Source organism: Temnothorax nylanderi, unplaced genomic scaffold, assembly GCF_030848795.1.
Source record: "Temnothorax nylanderi isolate EJ_2023f unplaced genomic scaffold, tnyl_v1.0 TNYL_tig1376_pilon, whole genome shotgun sequence".
NCBI classification, from domain to species: domain Eukaryota; kingdom Metazoa; phylum Arthropoda; class Insecta; order Hymenoptera; family Formicidae; genus Temnothorax; species Temnothorax nylanderi.
In genome coordinates, this window is record NW_027250438.1 from 1 (window position 1) to 16,264 (window position 16,264).

The 16,264-nt window shown below is 34.3% G+C and overlaps 2 pseudogenes; both read right to left on the reverse strand.

Annotated features, from left to right (window-relative positions):
- Positions 1-4,063: 4,063 nt before the first annotated feature.
- Positions 4,064-6,053, reverse strand: LOC139787271 (trafficking protein particle complex subunit 10-like; annotated as a pseudogene).
- On the reverse strand, positions 6,050-7,638 carry LOC139787270 (serine/threonine-protein phosphatase 6 catalytic subunit-like; annotated as a pseudogene).
- Between the last annotated feature and the right edge of the window lie 8,626 nt (positions 7,639-16,264).

Here is a 16,264-nt window from a genome sequence, read left to right on the forward strand (position 1 = left end):
TTATATATAATAGGGTAAATATGCATTTTAAAAAAGGTAATTTTGTATAGATATCACGCCTTTTTGTAGTATTACGCATTTTATAAACAGTATGTACAGGATGTTATTTCGAGGTATAATACTACCACTTTGTTTTTTTCGAGGTAACAACATAATACATATATACTACTATGCGTGTACTTGGCGCATTTTTTTGAAAAAGGTAATTTTGTACGAATATCACGCTTTTTTGTAGTGTTTTTAAAAACACATAAATTATGGAACATTATAAGACAAAAACCAATTCGCTGGTCTGTATTTGAACTGGTACTTTACTCTTGTACGTATGGAGTACTCACGTTCAGCTCGGCGAAAGAGAATAAGCATGGAAATCTCATTGTGCATATTTTAAAAGCATATAAATTGTGGAACATTTTAAGACTAAAACAATTTGCTATCTGTATTTGAATTGGTACTTTACTCTTGTATGTATAGAGTGCTTACGTTTGGGTCGGCTGAAGGGATGAGCACAGAAATCTCATTGTGCATATTTTAAAGCATATAAATTGTGGAACATTTTAAGACTAAAATCCTTCGCTATCTATATTTGAACTGGTACTTTACTCTTGTACGTATAGGGTATTCACGTTCAGGTCGACAAAAGGGAATAAGCACGGAAATCTCATTGTGCATATTTAAAAGCATAAAATTGTGAAACATTTTAAAACTAAAACCAATTTGCTATTTGTATTTGAATGACTTTACTCTTGTATGTTAGGGTGCTTACGTTTGAGTCGGCTGAAGGGGATGAGCACAGAAATCTCATTGTGCATATTTTAAAAGCATAAAATTGTGAAACATTTTAAGACTAAAACCAATTTGCTATTTGTATTTGAATTGATACTTTACTCTTGTATGTATAGGGTGCTTACGTTTGAGTTGGCTGAAGGGGATGAGCACAGAAATCTCATTGTGCATATTTTAAAGCATATAAATTATGGAACATTTTAGACTAAAACCAATTCGCTATCTGTATTTGAACTGGTACTTTACTCTTATATGTATAGGGTGCTTACGTTTAGGTCGGCTGAAGGGGATGAGCACAGAAATTTCATTGTGCATATTTTAAAAGCATATAAATTGTGGAACATTTTAAGACTAAAACCCAATTTGCTATCTATATTTGAATTAGTACTTTACTCTTGTATGTATAGGGTGCTTACATTTGGATCGGCTGAAAGGGATGAGCACAGAAATCTCATTATGCATAATTTAAAAGCATATAATATGTGAAACATTTTAAAACTAAAATCAATTCGCTATCTGTATTTAAACTGGTTCTTTACTCTTGTACGTATGGGGTATTCACGTTCAGGTCGGCGAAAGGAATAAGCACGGAAATCTCATTGTGCATATTTAAAGCACATAAATTATGGAACCTTTTATGACTGAAAACCAATTCGCTATCTGTATTTGAACTGGTACTTTACTTTTATACGTATGGGATACGCACGTTCGAGTTGGCCAAAGGCCAACGTGTTTTTATTTTTCCGCTACGTGTCCTACGAGCGGAGATATTGCGACGCAAAGTCGAAATGCGAAAATTTTATATTAAGATATTTCTACTAACGTCGACGTCTCTCAATATATCTCAATATATATTATATATATATCAGAGAAATGTAACTTTCACTTTTTCGACATTGGCGATACTATAGTATCGCCAGTTTCGATATCGCGCTCGCATTGTTATCGATCGATCTAGTAGGTTAATTAATAAGCGAAGATATTACGACGTAAAAGTCCAAACAAATGTAAAAATTTTATTTATTAAGATACTTCTTCGTAAGATACGTCGGTCTCTCAATATATGACACTAGACATTACAGACGCGCGCGCTTCGCGCGCGCCATTTAGCTTTAACATTATGCTATTACTATTACACTATTCCCTAATAGCCAAATGCTAGCAGAATGCCGACAGTATGCCAGCAGATCCGAGCATGACCATCGAGCAGATTCCTGTCCCCTGCGTCCTCATTAAGCTTATTTTCTAGCAGCACGATCTGCTGCCCACAATGTAATCGCAGAAACGCGGCAGAAATCGTGCACAACATGCAGTCACAATGTGATAGTAAAAATGTAGCAAGAATTGGACATGAGCCATATGAGCTAATAACAGCAGAAACACAGCAGAAATGGTGCATGGCCTGCTGTCACAATATGATGGCAAAAATTAATATAGCTAGAAGAGAACATAGCTCACTATAACGTACTGGTTATTTATATATAATTTATTCTCTCCTATTACCATAATAATATTTCAGTGGAAAGAATTGTTATTAATGACAGTAATTATACTATCAATTCAAAAGTATGCCACATTATAAGAGTGGACTCCACAATACAACTGATACAAGTTGTGCAGTACCGTAATTTATACCGAAGATAATAGACAAGGTAATATGTTTATCGAAATTAATAAATATCTTCTCGTTATATATAAATTTAATTCATATTATATGTATTTAATTCATAAAATTTCTTATACAATATACATATTATTTTACAGTTCAAAGACCAAGAGGCAGAGCCACGGGGATACGGCGGCAAGAAGAAAGATTTATGGCCTTTCTGTACAGACTTTCATCACCATACTATCATTGGGGCATTAGACGAGGCAGAGGCAGAGGCAGACAGTATAGATAGATAAGATTCCATATACCCATTATATTATATACTTCCATTATATTATATATATACTTCCATTATATTATGTACTCTTATATACCCTGAAATAATCATTTCTTTTGTAAAATAAAAAAACAATAAAAACATGTAATATTGATCAGATTATTGTCTACTCCATCTTTCATGCATGCATGCGTACAACGTCTGCATGTGCAATGTACGCATAAATGAGAAATAATATATTACTAGCCAGATATATCTTGCTGCGGGACGGTCTTTTCTTTCCCTCGACGTATTAGTATGTCGGTGTAAAACATGTTGAAGTCAAGTCTAATTCAACATAAATAATTTAGAATTAATTAGTATCTAATTTTATATCAATTGTGTGAGAAAAAAAGGATGCATAAAAATTATATAAATAAAATTCTTACCGACATAACACATTAAGTAATTTCTCATTGTTATTATCACAACCCAAATCACAAATTCGATCTAGAAGTCGTGTCAATACTTTAGTAAATCTTTCGTCTAATGATACGATTGTTTCTTCGAAACTTCCTGTTCCATCTTTCGCCGTAGAACTGTTCTCAATCTATGAAAAAATACAGTCAATTAATATATTATAAGCGTGTACATGTATGTTACATAAATTAAAATTAAAAAGCATTTTTTCAAGTAACAGAAATGTGATACATAATGAAGTCTTATTTAAATTATGATATATAATAATGCAGCGATAAACTATTATCACCATGCCTTTTATGATTAACTATACAAGTATAATGATTTTCTTCTTTTGAAACTAAATATAAATAATGATATGTAATATTATAATTCTAGAGGATAATTTATACTTTTATAATAACACTTAAATATATTTTTTAGATATGTAAATTTTTAACTTATGATTAGGTATTTGTTATTATTTGACCAAGTAATAAAATAGCAAATGTTTAATGTTGCATTGTACAAAACGCATGTTGTAAAAATACATAAAAAATAGCTTGCTAATAATACGTATTTTCAAAATCATATTTAAAAATATATATAAATAAAATTGCAATTTTTACAATACATATGGATATCTTCTATGAATACACCGTAAATACATATCACGTAAACAATGTAATTTATGTATCATCGAACATTTATATTTTGTCAGATAGAAATAAAAGTAAATATTAAACTATTATATCCAATGCCGATTTGCTTATTTCAAAATATTAATTTATATGATATAACATAATCCTTATCTATTATATGAATTTAAAATGCGATATTTACATAATTGTTCGTTTTGATACAAAAAAACAACTTGCGATTATTTCCTAAAGTTCTTCCTAATTAAAGATGTTTATGACCTGTTACACGAAATCAAAGAACATGTACATGTCTTCAACAACAATTTATACATCTTTAATTCGATTCTGATGGAGCTGCTGGCAGAACATGCACCTGTTGTGCTTTACTGGCATTATACACTTGTCCCGGACTAAATGGCTCTAATCGAGGACCAGATCCTAAATCATTTTTATTACGGACGATATCTTAAAATGGAAACAAATAAAACAGTTACAGAAATTTATACAACTCAGAGGCAAACGTAATATCTTTTTCTTTCAAAAATTATAGCAAATATCTACAATAAAAATTCATGAATTTGTTCATAAATCAAATAAAACGTACACATATGTAGACATATAATGTAAAATACTTAAACTTACCATTTTTCGATTCTGTTGCGGGTATGTATCGAGATAATCTAACAACAGGGAGAGGCAAATAACCACTTGTCAGAGGCATCACATCTAATGTGACGCTTTGTTTCTCTACTATTTCTAACGATACAATGCCTGCTGTCCGACCACACACCGCCCACATAGTTTGGTCCGCCAGAACCTCATACATTAACTGTGGAGGAGGATTTGGACTAAGACTAGGCATGCGCATCACTGTAAGACACAAGTGGCACATACTACCAGCACGACAAAACTCTCCTCCACCACCACTTGCTTCAACTTTCGAGGATACTGTGAATAAAGTCTGGAAAGCATCGTAATGTAATGCAATTTTTACAAGTGTACATAGTGATCCTACATTATTACATCATCATTAATCCACAACTTCTCATTTAAAGTAAATAAAATATTTAGATAGATATATAACATATAATTTTATACATATAGATATATATATATATATATATATATATCAATTAATAATGAATAGTTGTTCTTACCACATAATCTGTAATATCAAAGTTGCATCTGTAAACACTACATGCTTTCTCAATTCTCTCAAGATTATGTATATGTAGTGGATCATCGTCAACATGTGTATTATTTAATTCTTCAGTATCAATTGACTGATATATATTTTACACGAAAGTCAGTCTTTATTGGTATCGTGGATTTCTCATCTTTTGATGAGATCTCAAATTCCACATAAAAGAAACGTTCATTCCATTGCCTATCACTAATTTTTGACCCGCGACAGAATTTAAACTTTTAAAGTTAACGTCTATTGACGAAATTGTCATTAATTCAGGTTCAGTTAATTGTAGAAGTTGACTTGTCAAGCCAGTCACGACAATTTGAATGAATTTTCTTTGTTTTGCTGTATGAAGTTTCATACTTGACATCAATGGTGGACCAAAATGCAACGATATGCTTTCTTCCAAACCCCATGGACATTGTATACTAAAAAAAAAAGTTAAGTTATAATATTCATTGTGCGAGAAATAGAATAAAATTACAAGTGTTAAATACTTTATGTTCCATAGATGAAGCATCCTTCTTTGGTGGTAATTCAGCTAAGATCTTTAACTGCACTCTTATAGTTTGAAATGGTTCGCACGTTGGCAATGGTGTCTCTAACTCCTTCACCATTACTTTTTTCAACACTTTGTGATTGCACTGTCAATCCGCGTGATGTGCGTAATTTTAATTTCATTTCTTCGGTTATCTTTGTACTTCCGCTCGAAATAACTAATTCAATATCTTGAATAAGACCTGCCAGTAAATCTCTGCCACAATTTACGGATATCGTTGGCTGCGTCTTTGCTACTTCGTAACATAATCGTGGATTCAGTACGGGCGATAAAAACTCTAATTTTTCTTCTATTACCAGTGATAATTGGCTAACTTTGTATAAACCCGGTTGATTTACTCGCCTTGTTAAGACAAATGTATTTATACCGGGTTTTATAACGAATTCATCACAGGAGAGCGCTTTGCTAAAATCACCCTTTGTATTGATTGAAGGTTTTCTATGCTTTGCACTGTCTGAACGTCTCACGAGCGGTTTCATATTTTTATTAATAACACTAGCAGCACCAAGACTCCTATCTTCCTTGTAATCCAAATCAGTATCAGCTCCCTGCCGTCAATATATAATCCGGCCAATCAAATCATGTGATTCCGTAGAGTCTAGACACAGACATTTCTCTTCCGCATCCGTACAGATGAGCCACTAAGATAGATCACAAAAAGTACGGAGTAGGCATTAGAGGTGGGATTACTCTCTCGGAATCAGGCACTGCCTGGAACAGCACTGGTGATCTCTGATCCACTGTCGTGAACTGCATGATACTAGCTATGTTACCACATCGATAACAATAATTTGGGACCGACCACACTGTGACGAGTTTGTCATTAAACATGTACCTATAACCTGCATGATAAAAATATGCGTCATCAATACATACTTCCGAGATATTTAAAAAAATCTGCGACAGAAATATTTGAGCAAAGACATACCTTCCTGAACTAATTGGTGCGCCCTACAGATGAGTTTAAGATCATTCACTTCCATGAACATGTAAGTCACTTTACTGCCAAACAGCCAGCCTGCACCACGCGGACTTACTGTCCATGTTTCTACATCTTCTGGATCGGACCAGACCAAATCACAGAAAGCACCTGTAATATGGCAATTAAGCAACGATATTTTATTATTATTGTACAATAACAGTAAATATCCAGTCATGTAACTTTTAATTATTATGTAACTTTTGCAATAACATATCACTTTATACAATTAATACCTTTGTGTGGAATCTCTTGATTTCTTTCAATCGTTCTAATTTGATCTAGTGTTCTAATAGCTGGAGACAATCCACCGTGTACACAAAGAACCTGTTCATCAATTAACTAAAACAGAATTTTATTCGAGCGTAATCAAAAGTGGAGTTATACCCTACAACAGTACTTCCACGCATTAGCATTGCCGTACTTGTTTTGGCATTCATCTAGAACAGAAAATGAAGAGACCAATGAAATCAAAGCTTTATTATACACAAATGTAAAAAAAGCCCAGAAAAGAAAGTATCGTTGCGCACTTACCGTAAAATCCAATAAACGTGCGTGATTTGTCTAGTTTCGTGATTACCGCGTAGTAACGTTATCCTGTCGGACCATTTAGCTTTAAGTGTGAGCAGACGAGTAAACGTTTCTAAGCTATAGTAGCCCCGGTCGACAAAATCTCCCAGGAATATGTAATTTGTATCTGGCACGGGGCCACCGTTACGAAACAGTTCCTCTAAATCATAGAACTGTAACAGCACAAAAACATGAACAATCTGATGTATATTAATATCACGATTGTGTACAAATAACTATACAGCTACAGAATATTAAAATCGAAAAGTTGTGAGGCAATAGATAATGGAAGACTAATATTGTTGCGACGCTAATTCGGAAGATTAAAAAAAACTTTACGTCGATCCCGTAGCGGTGAGCAAGGATGCTCCGACTTTGAGGTTAGTACAACATTCATCGCACGATACTGTTATAATTGCAAATCGGAAACGTACCTCGAGTCCAGCTCTTCTGCGATCAACGAAGTCGGGATCGAACTTGTCAGTCGTCACTTTCTGCCAAGCGTAGAGAACCTTTTCCGGCAGCGGTGGTAACACGATGTAGGGATACGAAATCTCCAGATAAGCACGAAGCAATTCAAATTCAGTATATCGCCGGCACGATTACGGTGTTACTACCGTTTCACGTACGCGCGTTGTCGCACCTTACCTCGCGACAGCGTGCGGCTCGTGCAAACGCTAACGCACGGCCGCAATCGCGCGGCAGAAACGCCTCGTGTGAACAGGCTACCTCTCGCTCCGCGCGTATTACCGTATCTCTCGAGATAGGTTAACTGATGTGTGACAGCGCGCTAAACGCACTATCTGCACTCGCGCAGTACACATACACACACGTATACATATGTGCATATCGAAACTGGCGATACTAGCACCGCCCTGGTGTCGAAAAAGTGAAAAGGACGCGACTCCAGCCAATGAAATGATGGCATGGCATGAGAGACGGTCGACGTAGAAGTAGAAGTAGTATCTTAAAAATAAATTTTCACATTTGGACTTTGCGTCGCAATATTTCCGCTCGTAGGGCACGTAGCGGAATATTATAAGAGAAACCCCCCCCAAATCGACCCAAGCTATCGATCAAGCCTACTTAAAACTTGATCCGTTCACTCGTTATATGAGATCTCAACATCTCGAGTACTCGCAACTCGTCGCGTCGCGTAAAAGAGTCACGGTCGGTCTCGCTCCGCGTGTACTTGGCGCGAGACACTACCGTGTCTCTTGATACTGTAATATTTTCGTACTATACGCTCGGATTACAGGAAAATATTACAGGATTACAGGACTACAAGATTGCAGTCCTCTTAATACTAGAGGACACTGATTTCCGATATTCACCCGGCATAAAAAAAAATTATTTTTTTCTTAGTTTTATTACTTTTTTATAACTAAATTTGTTTCTTAAGATGCAGTCTATGATTATAAATATTTTCTTGTATTTGAAAAACACACTTACCTTGGTGGGATTCGAACTCGGGACCTCGGGACCTCTGGATCGTGAGCCAACTGCCTTACGTGGTAGACTACTTCTTAATTTGATGTAAGTGTTATATATAGTCTACATATGTCATAACCAGCACAAATATATAATTTTTCAAAAATCATCTTAAGATACAAATTCAGTTTAAAAAGAGTAATAAAATTTTAAATTGGATATATGATATAATATTTCTTAAAGTCGGGTGAATGTCAGAAACCAGTGCCGGTTCATTATGAAATTACTTATAAAATATGAAATTAAAAATAATAAAATGTGGTTAAAAAGTGATACATTAAATCTAATAAATTTCAAACAATATTTATAGAAATAATTTATATATATACAGCTGCATTGAAGTAAAAGTACACTATATATGGAGGTGGAGGGGTAAAAACCACAGTGGTGTAACTCAAATTTTTAAAAATATTTTCTCGTGTGCATAGATGCAATCTGTACAATATATAAATTGCATCTATGCACACGAGAAAATATTTTTAAAAATTTGACTTACACCACTGTGGTTTTTACCCCTCCATATATGATAAGACTCGCTATTTCAAATTTTATGGATTACTGGTAGCATTACGTTTAATACACATGTGTAGTAGTGTATTACACATTTTGTAGATTACATGTGTAGTCTACTACACAAGTCACTTACCACACGTGTAGTATATTACACATATAATGGATTACACGTGTAGTCTATTACACAAATCACTTACCACACGTGTAGTATATTACATATATAGTGGATTACACGTGTAGTGGATTTACCCTTCATGATTAGACGTGTATTCCATATTACAGGGATTTCACGCACTAAGTAATTACAGCGTGTAATAACTACAGATTATTGTGTTCCTTTCTGTGATAACTACAGGTGGTCCTGTAGTAACTACACAAGTGTAATATTTACTGGCTGTAGTTTCTTTCCGTAAGGGAGCCCTAATAAATAAGTATTTATGAAGTTAAAATATCCTTATCAAATCTTTACAAGGGTCTTACTAGACAAAAATAAGGAAACCTTTCTTATGGCATCCCTAATAACTAATGATCGGCGCCTTATGTTATGTAAGGCCATCCCTAACAAATTTTTACACGGGTGGCTGATAGAACCTTGGCCGGCAATTGACTGCCGTAGCATCGGCCAAGCGTTGGTCTTCATTGTAATGCCAGATTATTCTATATAGGTAGGCAGTCAGTTATTTGCCAGTGATGGCCCAGTACTGTCTGACAGAATGTTGGGCGACGTACGGCTGCCAACCATCGGCCAAGTGTTGGTCTTCGTTGTAATGCCGGATTATTCTATATAGGTAGGCAGCCAGTTATTTGCCAGTGATGGCCCAGCACTGGCTGATAGAACCTTGGCCGACAATTGACTGCCGTAGTATTGGCCAAGCGTTGGTTTCATTGTAACATCTGGCAACTCCTATATGGGGGGCCATATTCCGTGTAGTGTGATTGGTTGTATGCTTCTAGAAGAATTGACCAATCACAAAGCTCAGAATGCCCCATTTCGTATACGCTAGTCGCAGCACTATTACTTATCTCCGTGAACGCACTAAACGCAGTATAGTCGATCTGGCCACTGGCTTCCACCTCTTTACAACAAACGCTATATTTAATAACACGCTGGACCAGAACCGAAACGAAAACGTGATTATAATTGATCATATCATTCAACATATCGACTGATACATTTGCGACGGAAAAAGATTTCCCTCAGGCACTCAAACGTGCTTTTATACAATATAATACCTCGATACCATCTTCAGCTCATGTTGAACGGTTGTTCAGTGCAGGAGGCACTGCACTGCACTGAACAACCGTTCAACAATGAGCTGAAGATGGTATCGAGGTATTATATTGTATAAAAGCACGTTTGAGTGCCTGAGGGAAATCTTTTTCCGTCGCAAATGTATCAATCGATATGTTGAATGATATGATCAATTATAATCACGTTTTCGTTTCGGTTCTGGTCCAGCGTGGCGACAAAAAAATTTAACTTTTAACTTTTTAATTACTAATTATTATTAACTTAAGTTTTAATTCAATTAATTTCATTATGGATTAACTTGTATCTTAACTAAGTTAAATTTTCAAGGCTGTTAACTTTAACTTAACTTAGTTAAAAAAAAAAGTTAACTTACCCAACCTTGCATTTTAGAAACACGCGTTTCTTTCCTATATATTTTAAGGTTGTAAAGTGAAATGATTGAGTTTGATAATTTCGCGCCCAAGGTATAATACTCATAGGTATAACGATAACTGTGTGTTAAGAGTTACCAAGACTGTTTAGTTTACAATGTAAGGTGCTTACAGAAAAGATCGTTGCTTAAGTTTTGATTTGAATTTATAATGATCGTTATTTGTTAACGCATACACTTATTTTTATATGTAGGTACCTACTAGACGATATTAATGCATAAATATAAAAAAAACATTTTGTTATTGTGTTCTACTTCATGTCACTGGCTGAAGCCAGAGTAATTTTTATAGGTACGGCTTTATTAAACTGGGCACGATTTTATCAGACCTGGTCACGATATTATCAGACTAGTTTGATAATACCGCGTTTTCTCATTTTTTGGAAAATTATTAATATTTCAGTTTGTGTTTAACTTTCAAGATTATTGCTATGATATATGGATAGCTAAATAAATGACCTATCTAAAACTGCACAGTTTGTTTTTTTGAAGCATTTCTGAGCTTAGATATACGCTTCGGTTCTTAGGGGCTCGGTAATTGCCAACTCTCCCCTATATCTGAATACGTCGTAATTTGGTAATGAATCAGTTTAATATAGCTCTCGCAAATGAACGAATCTCTTTGTTAAAGATGTAATGCCTGATTTATATCCACTAAAACGACATAGGCAAAACGACGTAGTGCTAAATATCGTTGTTAGAGGAGCGATGGTATACATTAAACGTTAAAATCCATCGTGTCAATACCTGTTGCAAGTTGGTAGTGAGTACACACTTGTGAATGGGAATTTTGCCATCTAATCGAAAACATAAGTTTAAAAAATTGCACATTTTTCTTTAGCTCATTACTGTATTTTTTTTGTTTAATATCTAATCTTTTTATGTTTCATCATTGAGTTTCCTTATATGAAGCCATGCTGTTATTTACTATTTATATTTTTCTAATGTAATCTAATTTTTTATTTTATAGATAGAAAAGTTTTATTAGTGTTAGGGCAGCTTAACCCGCTTTCAAGTCGAGCGACTCGAGATAATCTCGTTAACAACGAATACGACCTAACGAGACCTCATGGTTATCGTATACCACGGCTTGAATAATGAGCGCAAGCTCTTTCATTTGTCCCCAAATCATTTCATCCCTGACTTGGCGTTCGAAAAATCGAGCACGTTTTCCAGCGAGCTAAAAACCGTTTCCGTATTAAGCAAATATTTAGTTTGAATTTTATTTCTAGCTAACAAGATTTCAATGCTTTATATATTATACTTTCTGTTAATTAAATCTCATTTCTGAAAATCGAATATTTGCGATTGAATCCCGTTTGATATTGAAGCTGATTTCCACACTTTGCTCGCCCACGCTTCCTTCGTTCGCGGTTACTTCAAGATTGAAAATCACATTTTTACGTGGCTGCGCCATGGAAACCGCGAGCAAAAAGGAATTACAGAGAATATATAGCACCTCGCCAGCAACTAATTAACGTTACGAAGCAACGTTATGACGCCAATCACTGATTGTTACCACGGAATTGTTAAAAGCAGCGATTTGATCATGCCGTTTTATTTTACGATCTCAATTTACTTGTCGTTGAGCAATCCCGACCGCAAGAAAGATAAATGATAAAATGGTATATAATCTTTCGATTTTCCTCTGCGAGACACATCGACACTAACAAGTGCGTTACAGTTACAGTAATTCGTTACAGTAACCTACGATATTTCCACGTACATGTCCCGTTAATTAAATCTATCGCCATTACAACGATTGCACCATTATAATTTTATTTTATTATAAATAATGCCAGACTTAAAAGTACGCACTCGTCGATACTGAGACCTTCAAACGGACAAATCAATAGCTTCGGTAGGTTGAAATATTTTTAATTGCAAGGGTGCGTTTGCGATGGAAAACATTTTACCATTTATTTTATTTATCGATGCAACAATTAATTCTGGGCATGTATTATGAAACTTTTCGGAATGGATTCCCATCGGAATTGCTTAGTTATTTCTATTTGTTTTTTAGGGGAACAAAACAGAATAATTCCGATCGAAATCCATTCCGAAAAGTTCCATAATACTTACCTACGTGTCCTGATTTTAAATTCATTGAGATTTGATTTAACTGTTCGCTCTTTCTTCTTTTTGAAACATTTATCCTGTAACGTTACGCAATGCATTTAAAGTTTACATTTGTCTGTTGATTTACCTTTCACGAAAATTAAATTTTTCACTGGATATTGCACGTATTAATGAGAATTATGCAACCGTGAGATTAAAATCGAGATTAAAAGTCAACTTAATTTTTAGTTACGAGCACAATTATGACGCTTCTCTTACATCTACATATTTTACCATACAATTTATATCCCTTACGGAAAGAAACTACAGCGGATTACAGAAAATTATATTACAGGAACTACATAAAAGTATTACACAAAATTACAGACTGAAGTATTGTAATATACTGTAATATTTTCGTACTATACGCTCGGATTACAGGAAAATATTACAGGATTACAGGACTACAAGATTGCAGTCCTCTTAATACTAGAGGACACTGATTTCCGATATTCACCCGGCATAAAAAAAATTATTTTTTCCTTAGTTTTATTACTTTTTTATAACTAAATTTGTTTCTTAAGATGCAGTCTATGATTATAAATATTTTCTTGTATTTGAAAAACACACTCACCTTGGTGGGATTCGAACTCGGGACCTCGGGACCTCTGGATCGTGAGCCAACTGCCTTACGTGGTAGACTACTTCTTAATTTGATGTAAGTGTTATATATAGTCTACATATGTCATAACCAGCACAAATATATAATTTTTCAAAAATCATCTTAAGAAACAAATTCAGTTTAAAAAGAGTAATAAAATTTTTAATTGGATATATGATATAATATTTCTTAAAGTCGGGTGAATGTCAGAAACCAGTGCCGGCTCATTATGAAATTACTTATAAAATATGAAATTAAAAAATAATAAAATGTGGTTAAAAAGTGATACATTAAATCTAATAAATTTCAAACAATATTTATAGAAATAATTTATATATATACAGCTGCATTGAAGTAAAAGTATACTATATATGGAGGTGGAGGGGTAAAAACCACAGTGGTGTAACTCAAATTTTTAAAAATATTTTCTCGTGTGCATAGATGCAATCTGTACAATATATAAATTGCATCTATGCACACGAGAAAATATTTTTAAAAATTTGACTTACACCACTGTGGTTTTTACCCCTCCATATATGATAAGACTCGCTATTTCAAATTTTATGGATTACTGGTAGCATTACGTTTAATACACATGTGTAGTAGTGTATTACACATTTTGTAGATTACATGTGTAGTCTACTACACAAGTCACTTACCACACGTGTAGTATATTACACATATAATGGATTACACGAGTAGTCTACTACACAAGTCACTTACCACACGTGTAGTATATTACATATATAGTGGATTACACGTGTAGTGGATTTCACCCTTCATGATTAGACGTGTATTCCATATTACAGGGATTTCACGCACTAAGTAATTACAGCGTGTAATAACTACAGATTATTGTGTTCCTTTCTGTGATAACTACAGGTGGTCCTGTAGTAACTACACAAGTGTAATATTTACTGGCTGTAGTTTCTTTCCGTAAGGGATATTCCGAAAATGTATCATTATATAAAGATATTATATGTAAACGTATCATGTTGAACGCGAGGGCTTCTCATAAAATTCCAACGTGAAATGCTAACGTGATTTTTGTACATTTTTAGCAAGAGTTTCTGAATGCTGACAACTACACAGTTCCGGATGTATGCCGGAAACGCATATATATCTACTCACTCCCGTATTGAGGTATTCGTGCATCGCGAACCGAAACGCGAATTGTCAAGCATAGTACGTCTTATCTCGATGAAATAAAAAATAGAAGTTTATTCGAATGAGATCGCCTATATTATTCTCCTCTTCTAAAAAGGACATATCACCGATACTCGAATTTATTGAAATATTGTCGCTTTTCCGCGATGCCGATTGATTCTCTCTCTGCGCTTACTTCATGAGCGGCTGTCATGGCATATTTTGACAGTTGTGTGGTTATATAATAGTGTAATAGTAACAGTGAAATATTAAAGTTAAATAGCCTGTGATATCTAGTGACGAGGTAAAAACGACACAGAAAAAAAAGAAACGAGGAGAACGTTTTCAAAGGGGACGCTCGCTGATTGTTTCCGTTCTCGATGCGTTTACTTCTTCAAAAGAATATCCACATATAGCAGAAATATATCATATATTTGTTTTAGAAATGGATGGTAGATTTTTGCTATTATTATTCCTCTCTGAAATATCACCCATTTCTGTTTCCTTTGTGATGGTGACTCCTTAACTATTTAAAATTTAAAAAAATGTGTGCGTCATTTATTTTTTATAAAAAGAAACACATTATATATTTTTAGAAGAAGTTATTTTATTTCCCGTGAATAAAGATATGATATTTCATTTTTTTTCCTCTGAAGCTATAAATTGCTAGAAATATGTGAAAGGAGAGTAAATCTTTAAATAAAAGTCGACAACGGTTTATTCTACTCAACTTTCTTGGCACTTTTTTGGAAGCCAGAAAATGCCAAGGCTCGTAAGATAAATGCCGAGACTTTTAATTGCCTTGGCGCTACCAGAATAAAAATAACTGTAAAAATAATTGCGTAAACATGTCAAAAGATAATAAAATGACTATTGAATAACTAACGATAAGATACAAATTTTTTTTCGTAAAAAGATACATAATTTTATTAAATATAAAAATGCGAAGATTATCGGTATTTTTTAACAAAGTCAAAAATTCACTTTTTTCCTCCGAGTTTACGGGACGCATTAAAATAATCTCAGCGCAATAAAATTCACGAGATATTCTGCATATCTCACCGGAGTAATAGAAAGGTCAATAAGTCTAAAAAGTGAAATTAGGGAAAATAACTCCCATATTTCAATCGTACAATCGTTCTGTAAAGAGTGGATGCCCCTTACAATTCCCTCGGCGTTTAAACGCGGGCTAGAAAATCGTCGAGAAACCGTTAAAACGGTCACAAGTAGGATAAATGAGAGTAGTTTTACGCTAAGCGAGTCTAGATCAAGGTGAAGTTGACTATTTCTAATGATTGGGAGAAAGATACAACATATATTATGCGCCAGACACACACACACACACACACACACACACACACACACACACACACACACACACACACACACACACACACACACACACACACACAAAAGACGGTTCAGGAAATACATTTTTAACTCACCGGTAGAAGTAACCGATGGAATTACTAAAAAAGAAATCATTCCTGTGGTATTGATAGCATACTCTGCACTTAGCTCTTTTATGTGTAGAAAGCTGCACGATAATTTTTAAATATTTTATACCATAATAAAAAATTGTAGAAAGTGATTTTTAATTTGCTAAACTTTCGATAGATGAAGATTGCAGATAAATGCAATTGATGGTGCAATATTAATATAAGT